Source organism: Diabrotica undecimpunctata, chromosome 6 (assembly GCF_040954645.1).
Source record: "Diabrotica undecimpunctata isolate CICGRU chromosome 6, icDiaUnde3, whole genome shotgun sequence".
Lineage (NCBI taxonomy): Eukaryota > Metazoa > Arthropoda > Insecta > Coleoptera > Chrysomelidae > Diabrotica > Diabrotica undecimpunctata.
The window spans coordinates 104,111,238-104,126,961 of NC_092808.1; the positions used below are offsets into that span (position 1 = coordinate 104,111,238).

Below are 15,724 nucleotides of genomic sequence, written 5' to 3' on the forward strand. Positions count from 1 at the left end.
TATATTTTTTATTTTCAACTGAAAAGTACTCGGTTCGTTACACTCGTAGAGTTTTTGTTTTGTATGTATCAGCTGTTTGAGCTAAAAACATAATCTGTTTAACGCTAGATGACATTTTTATACTAGTAAAATACGGGCGTAAACATACTTGCTATTGAAATACAAACGATAGTCGATTGACTGCGCAAGTATGCATATATAAATATGCGCCGGTCCCGTAGAACCGGTCTCGTACCCGAGTAACCAGTTGTAATGTCTGTGCATTACCGGCCCCCAAAGCCCGGTACAGTTTTTTCTTTTAAACATGTTGCGAATCTTAAGATAAGTATAATGCTGTTTTTAGCAATTCAAACAAACGAATATTAACGAAGATATGCCTTTCACAATTTTTAAAAGTTCGCAGTTTTCACATACCGCTTTAATAATAACGAACACTGGTCCCAGGGGACCGGTAACGCAGTCAAACCTGTTGACCCGAACACATCGAAAAAAATGCATGGATTGACTATCTAAAGAAATATATACAGAAGAACAACAAATGACGTTGCAACCACAAACACCAGAAATTTTCATAAATGAATACACACTTGAAAAACTAAAGAACAGAAAAGCTGCAGGTAAAGACGAGATACCAAATGAATAATTGAAATATTGTGGAGCGTTAAGTATGGATCAATGGACAATAGTAATTAACAAGATACAATAAAATACAAATAAAGAAAGAATGGAGAACAAGCGAGCTAATCTTACTATTTAAAACGGGTAATAAGAAACAATCAGAAAACTACAGAGACAATATTGTTTGTACCTTATTTTAATCTTTCATATCCATAATATAATGTTCTCTATCCGTCATTGGGATGCGCTGTATTGAGATTGAGAACAGCATCATACATAATTATATAACTACACATACAAAGACAGAAAGATAACGAAGAGAGCTTCGCGGGCTACTTTCAAAATCTTTGCGGTCGACGTCTTGGCCATATATATAGATTTTCCAAAAGCCTTAAGAAATAATAATGTGTCATGTTTTCAAATTTTTGTTCAGCAATTTTATGGACATCAAAAATGTTTATTGCTGCAATCAAATTTTTTTTTCTTTTGAAACGTTAAAATTGATAGCGGCGCCACTAAAATCATAACTGCTATGAAAACAATCGCAAATCGAAGACGGCGCAAAGAAAAAAGTCGTGGCAAGCGGCCTACTATGTAAATTGAAGAAATACAGGGTTGATGTGATGCCGCGGTCGATACCGCATCGTATCGCTCGTGGCAAGAGTGCCGCAAGCAAGTAGTGTGGTGATCGGCAATAGCATTCGTTTCTCGGCCGTCTCGATGGGAGGAAAGCATCGCGTCTAGTGCCCCAAAAACATACGAATAACGTGCGCGCGTGACGATCACAGTCGACTACATTTTTGGAACTTTTTGACTTTGACGCAGCGTTTTTTGTAGGCTCGGTGTGAGATTTGTTCGAATTTAAACACTTACAGTGATTGTTTTTGTTTGACTTTTTCGGATTCTTTCCTTAGTTCTGTACTTTATACTGGTATGTGTATTGTATTTTGCATGCGGATTTTTATACAAACAGTTCCTCACGGTTAACTCAGAACATATTTTGTAATAACTTTTATTCTCGGTTAATAAATAATATTATTTATTTTTTTACAGGTTTTTAAAAAAAAATTAAAATAAAGAAAGAAATTTAAACTAGTTAAGTCCTTTTTCAATTCAAATAAGTTGATTAGTTTCTTAATTGATTAACAAATCTAATCTGTCATACTTACAATAATAGGATATCATAGATAACACAACCAAACATGTTCATGTAGAACATTATTAGCGATATGTGTGCTATCGTGTGCTATGTCATATCTGATAGGCACATAAAATATTGTTTTCGCTTTTTAACGTTGGAGAAAACTTTTCGTTTACAATAATTATAAAACAAATATTAGACAAATGGTTCTATAAGATGTATTAAATTATCGTCTATGTTACCAGTTTATGGAAGTATGCAAACTTTTCTGTTTAGAACTCTACAAAAAAAAATAAATCAAAAATTAGTTTTGTAGTAAAAATATCGGTTTGCCCAAAAACGTTCTTGAGTTTCTTATCTTATATTTTATTTTACATAAATATTAAATTTTTCGTTTAGTATTTAGTGCTTAAATATGTACATAGAATAATTCGTGTATAGGTACTATGTATTTATGTAATTAGATATATGTTCAATGATGTAACAGGAAACGTAACTTCAAAAAACTTCCACAGAATGTAATTAACCATCATGTTTAGTTTCGTCAAATTTTAAACTCAGTATTTAAAATATATTAAAATTTAGAAGAGATCAAAGATATATTTGTAATTGAACGGTTGGTTCATGCAAAACTAGCTCTATGCTTAGGTATTCGTCTACTTAAAACTTTTTCCTCTCTGACCTATGTAGACTTCTCCTCATATAATGCAAGAGATTTTGTATTCTCTCGGACATCGATTAAATAATCTCTTTATTATTTTTATGTAGATATTATATGTACAGCTGGTTTCTGAAAATACTGATACGACTCTTAGGATTTGTTTATTTTGAGCAGTGTATTTGATTGGTCTGACATTATATTATATTTATTATGACAAATAATAAAATAAACAAACAAACAATTGATTACATATGTTAATTCATAAATTGTAATAATTATTAAGGTCTAAATTTTGATATTCTTTTGAATTCCTGCATTTTATAGAGTATATAAATGATAGTTTTTATTTTATAATTATTAAGGAATAAAACAAACGACTTAACTAAACAATATATAAAAGCAAGAATTGTAGCCAAATTAAAAGATTAATGGACACTATCAGAGGCAGCAAAACATTTTAGCCTAAGCAGAACCACAGTTTTTCTATTAATAAAAAATGAAGGAATAAGAAACTCTCGAAAGAGAGCGAGGGTCTGGAAGACCCAAATTATACTAAATTTAGGTATGTGAAAATAAAATTAATTTTTTGTAATATCTCCATCAGCATTGATACCAGCTTGTAGTCTTCGGTCTATCTACGTAAAAGAAACTATGAAATTGTCTTCTTCAGAGAGCTCTCCCCAAACCTGTTCTATACCGTGCCACAGATCTTCAGCATTTTGAGATATAAAATTACGCCGATACAATCGTTTTATAATAACCATAACACATTCTCGATTGGGTTTAAATCTGGACTATAGCTGGGCCATGGTAAGGTTTCGATGTTGTTATTCTGGAGACACTGGTTTATTATATTTGCAGTGTGAACAGGACAATTATCTTGTTGGAGGATAAAATTATTTTCCAGATACAACTGTTCTACACTGGGAAACATGATGTTTTTTAGTATATTCAAATAAGTCTGCCCAACAAACCTGCCATCAATACGCCATACCATTCCCATTCCTCTAGATAAAATTCATCCCCATATATTGACGCTAAAATAACCAGCTGCTCGAGATCTATCAACATATAGAGGATTAAATCTATTATTATCTGGTCTATACACCCCAATTTTGCCCTTTGTGGAACATTGAAAAATTTTCTCAACTGTAAATATTACCCATTGTCCCAAAAATCTTAATTTTGTAGCTGATAGTTTAAAGCAAATATAAGTCTTGGATGCTTCTGTTGTGGAGTAAGAGCTTGTTTTTTTTTTTTTGCTGTAGTTCGGCACCTAAGACGCAATGCTTTAATTCTGCGAAAGTTGTCTTTATTCCCGCAAACTGTAACATAACTCTTGCAGTCTTCGCATCTTTAAAAGGATTCTTTTCTAATCTCTCCAAAGCGTATGATCTTAATGAGCAGTAGATATTTTTGGTCTTCTAGAACCTTGTTTTCTTTCGAGAGTTTTTTGTTCTCTCCATCTTTTATTAATGTTAAAAGCTGTTGTTCTGCTTAAGTTGAAATGGTTCTCTATGTCAGATAGTGACCAACTATCTTGTAATTTCGTTACAATTCTTGCTTTTAGATCTTTGCTAGCATGTGGAGCCATTTTTGAGGTCGAATATAATAAGTTATTTGACAAATTTTAAGATTTGGCAGTGACAGTGACAGTATGTAAATAATAAGTATTTATCCTTCAAAATACACTGCTCAATTTTCTACAAAATACGCTTTAAAAGTCGTATCGGTTTTTTTAGGAACCAGCTGTACCAAATACGAATTGATAATCTTTGGATATGTATTAATACATTGTTTCTTCAGAGTTTGCAATATTACCGGTTATTGGTTGGACAATACTTATATTCCTTTATTGTGTCTTGATAACATGACACTGTCCGTATTTCTTCGTGCCTCCAGTAAGTTGTCGTTCCATCGTTATAGTGGCCTTCTGCTAATCGTCTTCCTATTGGGAAAACGTCTTTCGTCGTCTTTACTACGTTTTTTTTCTTACCCAGTCTCCACTTTGCATCTACGTCTTATATCTCTACTTCTTGCTCTGTCCCATAGTGTCTTATCATACATTTTTTGTAAGAGTTTTCATCTCTGCTGTTTGCAACGTTTTTTTTGTCCTCTCTGTATTAGGTCGTGTTTCTGCCGCGTATGTCATTATTGGTCTGATGACTGTTTTGTAAATTCTGCCTTTCATTTCTTTTCTGATAGGTATATTTATTTCTCTATATTATTATATTCAGGCAGTCTGCGTCTCTGTTTGCTCTATTTACTTGATCGTACATTTCTGTTCCGAGCTTTGCGTAGCTAGAGATAGTGCAATGGCTAGATATTTAAAGTCCATCACTGTTCTATTATTTGACGTTCCAGCTCAGTAATTAACATCTCAGTAAATTTTCTGCTTAACCATGTAATTTATCTTATTTGGGTAAATTAACATGTTAAATTTCCTGCCGGTTATATTAAATTTTTGCAGCATACTTTTTAAATTATCTTCACTTTGAGAGGCTAGTATTGCGTCGTCTGCATAGCAGATTATTTTAAGTTGTTTTTCTCCCATTTGGTATACTTTTTAGTTCTTACTTTTTAATTATTTCATTCATGATCAGGTTAAACAATATAGGACTTAAATTTAATTAGTTAGTTTTTCTTCCACTTTTACTTTTATTGTTTTGTTTTGGTAGATATTTTCGATCGTTTTTATTATTCTTAGAGATATCTGTCTTGCATACAATAAGTGAATAACAACATTTAATTTTACTGTGTGAAATGCCTTCAAACTTCACGAAACATAGATATGGTAGGTTCTATCTATTTTTTTTTGCTCATTTTTTATTGTAAATTTAACATCAGGTTAAACGTTGTTCATTATCTTCAAATTCATATCTCGCTATCGATACGAATTCCAATAAAGGAAATTTTTACTATTGTACTATTGGGAGTTGCACATTTGGTATCTTACATAAATATTTCTGTCAACATGCCTTTATAGTCATAGTCATACTTTATTATTGATCCTTTAAGACATTCAAAATAAAAGTATAGGATACGTCACTACAGAATTCGGTATATAAAAAAAACATTAATGTGTATAATACAATATTCACAGTGTAACCAAATTCACAAAACATAAAATATATAAAATAACATTTTTACAAGTAAAATATGAAGCTACTGCAGTTTGTCCTCAAGATATTAATTTATAGAATAATATGCTTTTTCTAAGAGTAAATCTTTAACATTTTTTTTTTAAATTTAGGGGAAAGTGGTATTTCTTTCACAGTTTTTGGCAAATGATTGTATAAGGTCAGTCCCATATATCTGAAGCAATTTTGAAATTTGGATGTTCTGTGTTTAGAAACTCGTTAAGATTCAGCACTTCTTGTATTGTAATAGTGATTGTCTGAATTTACTGGAAATGTATTGATTTCTTCTTTTACATAAAGTAAACATTTATAGATATATAGACAGTAGGAAGTTAAAATTTGGTGTTTAATAGAAATTGGTTTACAAGATTGTTGATAATCCAAATTAAAAATTTTACGGATAATTTTTTTGGGTAGTGAACACTTTGTTACTATATACTGAATTCCCCCACAGAATTACATTATAGCACATGTGGCTGTAAGCAAAGCTATAATAAACGTTCATTAATGCCGAGATGGGTAGTGTGTTTTTGATTCTAGATATAGCATAGAAAGCTTTATTCAATTTCATGTTCACTGAATTCACTTGCTCTGACCATTTAAAATTATAATCAATGAATGAACACACCCAAAAACTTTGTAGAGTGAGTTGAAGATAACATATTAAGATATAGTCATAGTTAGATGAGTTGTATGAATGAAAATAAATAATTTCCGTCTTGTCAATGTTTAATATTAGTCTGTTGGTATTACACCAGCGTATAAAGCAGTCAACAACAGTCTTCATTGTAATTTTTAGTTCCTTCAGTGTATGTGCAGAGACTATTAACGAGGTATCACCAGCAAACATTGATATTAAAAGTGCCCTTGTGTGATCTGGTAGGTCGTTAATAAAAATTAGAAATAATAATGGCCCCAGCACGGATACCTGTGGTACTCATTTATTTGTCGTGTATGGTTCTGAGCTTGATTTTTTCATTTTAACAACACTCTTCCCGTCAGTTAAGAAATTTATTACCCATTCTAAAAATATCCCTCGAAAACCAACGTTATATAATTTATTGCAAATAAGTGTTATGTCTAAGCAGTCAAAAGCTCTTATCAAAGATAGATTAATAAATAGTTCTGCTACGTGGTTTCTACTATCTAATTCATCATAAATACGCTTAAACAACCTGCATGCAGCTGTGAGTGTTGACTTTTTTTATCTAAAGCCGTGTTGGTTTGGAGTTAATAAATTGTATTCTTCTATAAAATTTAACATTCTGTTGTATACAACCTTCTCTATTACTTTGGAAATTATGCTAAGGACAGATACTGGTCTATAATTTGAAATATCATGAGGGTCATTCTTTTTGAACATTGGAATAACTTTTACCATTTTAAATATGGATGGAAATTGGCTGGTTGTTATTGAGAGATTAACTAAATGGGTTAAAGATTGTATTCTGTACTTGTAGTAAGATATGAGGCAAGCGAATTAGCAATATCACAAGACTTGGTAATAATTTTATTATCATAATGTAGAATAATAATATCAGACCTATTCTTTTGCCTACCGGTTTCACTGTTTACTAAATTCCAAATTGTTTTTGGTATATTGTAAGATTGATTAATTAATTCACTATGAAAGTTTTTTTTTAGTATTTATTAATAGAGAATTATATTCTTTTTTTGCCTGTTTATAGGTATCTTGAGACTCGAGACTTCCTATATTTTTTGCTATCCAGTGTAAATTTTTTAGTTTTTCACTAGCGTGTCTTACCCCATTTGTTACCCATGTAGCCTTATTTGTTTTGTGTGCTTTATACCGTGTTTTTATTGGACAATATAAATTTAGATTGTAATCTAAAATGCTAACAAATGAATTTGTGGCATATTCAGCATTCAATTGTGAATAAACTTCATTAAAAACTGTAGAAGAAATCCCTGCTTTAAACATCAACATATTTTCATCTGACGTATCCCTGTAACTGATAAGTTTTTTTTTATCTTTTTTCGACACTTTATTGGCTTGCAAATTTACACTAAGTGAAAATACCGTAGCGAAAATCACTGAAGTGCCCCTCGAAAACATTTGATTTATAAAGATGTGGTTCGATATTTGTCAATATGTAGTCCAATTTTGTAGATGATGTTTTACCCACATCATCTACCCACTTTATCTACAAAAACTCTTGTAGGAACCTCAGACGTGACTCTAAGATTATAACTTACTAAAAACTCGTAAAAGGATTTCTTATTATTAGACATGACAACTAACCAATATCTAGATCCCCACAAATATAAATATCATGATATGACTTACTGCACTGCGTAGATCCAATATATTATGTAATTTACACAGAAAACTCTAAACTTCTGATGGCAAAGGATAAACATACAATATATATACAATAACACAAATTTTCCTATTGGCTATAAACAGAGAAATCGCACAGCACTCACACACAATTTCTTCACTAAAGTTAGAGACGTCTAATGTTTTGAATTTATTATCAGCTTTGATGTAGATGATGGATCCTCCATGGATATGGAACTTTCGACAAAAATAAGAGACGATGTTGAATCCATTCAGGGTCATAAATTGGATGTTTTCTTCAGTACACCAATGTTTTGATAGACAAATTATATCAGGTGTTTCTTGCAATGTTAAGACTTCAAGTTTGAGTAACTTATTTGTCAAAGATTGAGCATTTAGTTGCAATATTTTTAAACAACTGTCTGGTGATGATAAAAGTAACGTTTCTCTTGGATTTACTTGACTAAAAAAAACCTGGTCTATCTTCTCCAGTTGATAGACCTCTATTGTGATGCTCTCGATCTAAAAATCTTCTTCCTAACCTAAAGTTAAATCGTTCAATGCCAATTTTTTTCAGCCAAAAAGCAGGATTTTAAATTTCTTCCCTTAAGTCAGGTAGTACACCTATCATAAAACATTGATTATCCCTTCTTTTATGGTCAGTTGGTAACAATTTTACTTGTATAACCTCACAGTTTGTCTTAGTTATTATGAAACTCTTGATGTGGTCCGCATTTACACTATCCGGAACTTTTGAGATGAATAGCCACAATTTTTTGTCTGGTTTTTCGGATTTTCCATGGAAATCCTTATCACCAATTCCAGTTCCCATTATTTTCTTACATTTTTTTCTCACAATCTGATATTCCTCATCGTTCGTTTTATTCTCTGAACTACCCGTTGTGATATGATTAAGATTCATTTTTGTGCTTTCCTTATTCTCAACAGTTAAATTTGTCATGTAGTCACACGATTGTTTGGTTTAAATTTACATTAATTATGCATTTAATTCGTTTGTAGTAATTTTTAAAATGCCCTGTATATTGGAATGCCTTTCAACATGTTTGGTGTTTTTATCATTAAAAATTTTATTTGAGTCAGTTTCATTATTTGTTTTGTATCATTTTGTATTTAGAATTCGTTAACTGGATACTGGCCGTCTTATCTTCATTACCTTGAGTTTTTATTAAACCCTCATTAACAGTTGTGTTGGGTTTTTATGGTGTTATGGTTCTGGTTATTTCTTATTTCAATAAATTTAATTTTTCTAGCAAATGTTCATTATTTGATTTTAATGGATTATTGTTATTTAATAATAAATTATACTTATTATCTTTCAGCTAACAGCCTTTTTAACCACTGATTTTCTATCGCTATGGCACTAAATGATTCGATGGGTTGTTCATCACTATTTTGGCAACAAATTACACGTGAATCCCCTATCTTGAAGAATTTCACTTTGTAACACATAAGATGTGATAACTATTTCCACATACTATACAAACGATTGTTTTTTTAGGCTTAGTTTAAGAACATTTAAATGTATTCTCTTCAAAATCTACCTCTTTTACTACAGAGAGAGGTGATGGCACATTTTTTACTTTCCGCCATCTTGGAATGGATGATATATATGGCTCTATTAAAATGCAAGGAGTTTGGCTCTAAACAAATATTTAAGAGGTGTACAACATTGTTTTTAATGAATATACCTTTTTTCCTTAGGTATACTCCATTATTGGAGGTTCGCGATCACTACATCAAAAGTTTTTCTATTCTGTTCATCGCTTAATATTTGTTAAACATTCATGCCTGCTCAAGCTTATGTTATTACGAAACCATGCCATTGCTCTTTTATCTATGACCCTGCTACTTTTCATCGTTGCTTCAATTATTAGCTGTATCAAGTTAAATTTTTGTCATTTCTTTATGTAATTATGTGGCCTAGGTACGAGGTCTGTTTTTTTAATCATTATTTCTTATTTTTGCTTTCTGGTTATGTCAGTTCTTGATGATTTTTTATGTGTAACTCCCTACAGAAGAACAAACATAACTTATAATAAATCTAATTCGGATATATAAGGTTTAGTTTTCGGTTGCAGATAAATTTGCTTCCATTTGGTGCACATGTTTCTGACTTCCTCAATTTTTATTTTTATTTTTAGATCTCGATTCCACTTATCATTTAGTGCTACACTTTTTTGTTTGGCTTTAAGATTAGTACATGCAGCCAAAAACGAAGTGTGCATTAAGTCTAGCTATTCTTTAATTTTTTTTAGTGTAAAGTTATCTTAGTCTGACCAAAATTATTATGATAATAAATAACATTTTTTTAGCGCAATCTTTTTTGAGCATTAAATATAATAAACATTTTGAAATTAGGACAAGGATTAAACTTTTCTCGCACAGGGGTTGTTCTGGGCATATTTTTTAAAAAAAATTCTAAGTAGACCAGGGTAAGGTAGGTCTCTAGTTATTTTACAACTTAATTTTATACTGAAATTTGAAAATAAAGTAAAGTATAATGTAAAAATTGTTTATCATTTAGTGCCAGAAGATTTATAACATTAAAAAAATTGTAAAATTAATGTCAAAGTCAGAATACATATAGTTAGAACTCTCCCAAAAAATCATTCATCAATTAGCCTATATTTTTCCACTGCTGAACGTAGGCCTCTTGTAAAATTTTCCACCTATTCCTATCTTGTGCTTCTTGCATCCAGTTTGTGGTGATGCGCCCGATGTATCATCCGTCCATCTAGTCGGTTGTGAGGGGATAACTGGTGATGAGCAGTTTGGTTTCCGAAACGGTATGGGTACTCGAGAAGCTCTTTTTTGCATGCGAATACTCTTACAAAAGAGCATTGAGTTTAGGAAAAATATTTACGTATGTTTTATAGATTTCGAAAAAGCCTTTGATAGAATACCACATACATTATTATTTCAATGCTTCGACTCAGTTGGTCTGGACATGTATGACATTAGATTGTGATTAGATGTGTTAAGGTGGACCAAGAGGTTTCAGCTAAAGTTTCTATTAAGCGTGGTGTCAGACAGGGATGTGTTATGTCACCGATGTTGTTTAATGCCTACACTGAACCAGTTTTTGAAATAGCGTTAAATAATCGCCGCGAAGGTGTTAAGATCGGTGGTGAAATTATTAACAACATCAGATACGCCGATGACACCGCAATAATGGCAGAGAGTCCAGAAGATCTTCAAACCCTGTTGAATGCTGTAGACAACAAATGCACTAAAAAGGGTTTAACAATCAACGCAAAAAAAACAAAATGGATGGTGGTCGGAAAAATTAATATCGAAGACTCAGTACTAAGATTAGATAACAAAATCTTGGAAAGGGTGGAACACTTTAGATATCTGGGTAGCTGGATTGACTGCAGGGTTGAAAGTGACGAGGAAATTTTGACCAGAATAGAACTCGCACGGAAATACTTTATTAACTGGCGTTCTGTATTATGTAGTAGAAGTCTGTCGTTGACCACACTTCTAAGAGTATTGAAGTGCTACGTCTGGTCCACTTTGTTCTATGGATGTGAAACCTGGACAACAAAAATAAAAAATCTTAACAAATTAGAAGCGTTTGAGTTATGGTGTTACCCTCGCATGCTCAGAATCCCGTGGACAGCACACATATCTAACGAACGCGTGCTAGAGACCGAGCACAAAGAGCGAGAATTGATCAACATCATCAAAATGAGAAAGGTCCAATACTTCGGTCATATAATGAGAGGACCTAAATATCGTTTACTCCGGTTAATCATTCAGGGCAAAATCGAAGGAAAACGTTGGGTCGGAAGAAAACAACTGTCCTGGCTGCGTAACATTAGACAATGGACAGACCGAACGGTCGAGGAACTGTTTCATCTAGCTGCCGACCGAGAATCATTTCATCAGCTTGTCAATATGACGATAGCCAACGCTTGAATACAAGCACGGCACATAAAGAAAAAGAAGATCTAGTCGGTGGTCGTCCTCTGCTTCGATATTCCTCTTGCCTTGGTCGCCATTCCAGAATCTTTCTGGTCCATCTATCATCCGTTAATCTGGCAACATGTCCGCCCCAAGCCCATTTAGCCATGGCAAATTTTTTTCCCTAAAAATACTCAATATTAATTAATATTAAAGTATTTTCATTAAGTAAAAGTAGTTTCATTAAGTAAAATTAGTTAAAAACTAGGTACTTAGTGTGCAAAATTTGTCAAGAAAAAACGTGTTTATAGACAAGGCGAAAAGCTCTTGTTCGTTCGGAAAATATGAAATACTTTCATGAGATACCCCAGAATAAGGTTCAAAAGGGTGCCCAGGCGAAAGGTTGTTAAAATGTTGTTAAACTATTTTTATTTAAACAAATTCTACAAATCAATTTTTTTTGTCAGAACAAATTTTTAAAAAAGTTTTTGGGCCATTCCAAACAAAATAGATTTCTTGTATTTTTTCTGTAAACTTGATAGTTTTCGAGTTATAAACAATTTAAAACTGAAAAATACGCAAAATTACGATTTTCAAGACTCAAAAAGATAACTATAAAAAATATTATTTTTGAAATCACCAAGGACTTAAATTTAAGTTTAAATCTTGTTATATCATTTTGCAATAAGTATAACATTGTTTTCTAATCGTTAATGAAGCGCTTATGACAGGAAAAGTGCTCGGGCTGCAGCGTGTGCTGAGAAACAAGATCTATGGCACAAATTTTTGCTGGTTTAAATTCTCATTGTACAAATGATCGTCCGCCCTGCCATACGCTCTTTATTAGATTCATTTTTTCAAGATTTTGTAGATCATTACCAAATAAGATCTGTTGTAAGTGTTCTCTAAAGTTGATTGTTTTCGGGTTATAAATAATTTAAAACTTAAAACGTAAAATTCCGATTTTCACGGCTTAAAACCACAAGTAAAAAATATTATTTTTGAAATCATTAAGTACCCAAATTCAAGAAAAAGACTTCTTTTATCAGCTCTTGATGAAAATTCTGGGCTCGTTTTATTTTAAAACATTGTTTTTGATTGTAGTTAAACATTAAAGAGAACAGAAGCTTCGCACTCCACTAAAGTATGGAGATCAATAAGAAAGATGAAAACCAACCATACAAAACGGACTCTCAACGTTATTCTGATTTAAACTTGGAAATTTTATTATGAAAATCTGTTAAGATGAAATAAGAATATATAAAATGATAAAGTATGGAGATGACCAGTTAATACACCATTTAACGCGATTATGTAATAGATAATGTATATATAAATAAATGTAAAACACCAATAAAACATATCAATAAAACATATCATACAATAATAATGATAACTTTCTTATACAAGAAAGGAAAACGAATGGATATTGCAAACTACAGAGGATTGTTGGTTAACAGAACTTCAAGTAGACTCTTCTGTAAGATAGTAAAGAACATACTTAAAATGTGCTAATATTCTCTTTCTTACATAACAAATCATAGAAAACGACATTTTATGGAAAAAGAAACGGCTATCCCCTTTATTAATTTAAAAAAGGTGTATGATAACGTACCTAGGTCAAAATTATGGTTAGTTTTACATGAACTTGAAGTTGAGCAGGCGATAGTTAATATTTTGAAAGAAATATGTTAACGAAAGTGATATTTACAATTAGATTGTTAAAAAATAATACAGTCTATCTCCTTTGTTTAATAGTGTTAATTTAGAAATAGTTTTATATCAGTGGAAACGCAGCTGCGCCGGTATGGAGATATCAGTGAAGGACGGCTATTTAAGCAGCAATAACTTCGTAGATGACCAGCTGTTGTAGCACAGGACTCCAATGTTTTGGAATGTATGCTCAGCAGACTGTACGGAGAATATAAAGAATGGGAACTCAACATAAGTTTGCAAAAAACAAAATATTAAGTGTTTAACTCTGAAGCTAATTTTACCGATGTGATTGACAACAACGTGGAAATAACACAAGTAACATCATTTAAATATCTAGAAGTACTGTTGAGTGCAGATAAGCTAGGAGGACAACAGAAAATTAGATACCACTGGAATAGGGAAAGAAAGTAATTTGAAGTCTTGACTTAAATGCTAAAACAAAGAGAAACATATAGATGTAGTAGAGATAAACTCTTTTCAAAAAAGCGCCAGAATATCAAGGCGTGACAGAATTACCAACTAGGCTATTAGACATTAATATCTTAAATTCCACAGATACGTTAAATGATAGAAAAAAAAGAAAGAGTCTTAAGTGGCTTGGACATATTCTAAGGATGAAAGAAAGTAGACGGCCCAGTAGATTATTTAAAAGGAATCCGACCGGAAGACGTAAAAGAGAAAGACTTCAAGATTGTTCTTAAAATAGAAATATCTGGTTTGAAATTAAAAACTATGTTTTAATAGTAATTACATCTATCTAATTAAAAAAAAAATTGTCAAATTACTTATACTCAACATGATTTTATTCATTACAAATATATTAACTCTTTCATTATTAATTTTATGAAAAATAAGTTAAGTAGCTTTATAATTCACCCTATTGAAAATTTGTATTATGCAAAGTTGTTTTAAATAAAAAAACTATGTTTTAATATGTAATTATACTTTTCTAATAAAAAAGAATGCAAATTTTTGTCAAATTACCGATACTGAATAGTATTTTTATCTATTACAAATATGATAACTCTTCCGTTCCGATAAAAAAGGTTATAACTCTTTAATGTTAATTAGATATTTAATGTATTTTGTTTTGTGAAAATTATTTTATTTAAAAATCATTTTTTATCTGAACGGAAGAGTTCAGTATCATATTTGTAATAAATAAAAATTAGAAATGTTGGGTATCAATATTTAAAAAAAAAAATGCAATTTTTCTTTTTAAAAACAGGGATGTTATTATATATTAACACATAGTTTTTAATAAGAAACAACTTTTCCATATACAAATTCTCGATATTGTGTAATATAAAGGTACTTTATTCTTGAGCAAATTTCATAATTTTTTACATACCTCGTATAATGTTGATAAAATTTAATATCTGATGGATATATATATATATATATATATATATATATATATATATATATATATATATATATATATATATATATATATATATATATATATATATATATATATATATATATATATATATATATATATATATATATATATATATATATATATATAGGTATATATAATGGGAAAAAGAAAATGTGAGTGAATAATAAAAGTAAATGTTTTTTCTAAGAAACTCAATATTTCGCTGTTTATTTGATAGCTTCATCAGTAGTACACTGTAAAACAATTTTAACATTTCAAAAAAGGCGTACAAATACATTTAAAAAACACTTACAGAAATTAAAAGATCTCACAAATAAAAACTGACATTAAAGTATGTAATGAATATCAAGATTAAATTGTCTTAATCACGTTCGTTACAGCAATACGAGAAAAAAAAAATTAAAATTACTTCAAATGTAAAAATAAAAATAACAATAAAAGAAACGTTAGAAGAATGATATTTCTTTGATGAATTGTTAAGGTTAGTTGTTATTAAGGTGAATGTTTCAATAGCTTTTCAATATTTATAAATTTTGTTCAATATATTACAATATATGTTACTTAACTGTCCAGTGTCCGTTTTATAATTTAAAGTGTTTTTATTTTTGGTAATGTGATACATATCAAGAAATAATCTATTTTTGTAGTTATCAACCTGTGTGAAAATGTGAGCTTTGTTATAGTCTAGCATATGACCGGTGTTTTCATAGTGCTCAACTACTGCGCAAGTATATTTTTCCAAGCAGTATATAAAAATATATGCTCAGTATATATTTTTTCCAAAAAATGAGATGTATCTCATTAACAAAAATAA

The 15,724-nt window shown here is 30.8% G+C and overlaps 1 protein-coding gene across 3 annotated transcripts in view; it reads left to right on the forward strand.

The window, feature by feature from the left end:
* The first annotated feature begins 1,350 nt into the window (after positions 1–1,350).
* The window catches only part of nolo (ADAMTS-like no long nerve cord), a 2,006,971-nt gene continuing 1,992,597 nt past the window's right edge, over positions 1,351–15,724 (forward strand). For all 3 annotated transcript variants that reach the window (XM_072535059.1, XM_072535060.1, XM_072535061.1), the window contains exon 1: positions 1,351–1,549. The gene's annotated coding sequence lies outside the window, so the exon portion shown is untranslated. The remainder of the gene's footprint in view (positions 1,550–15,724) is intronic.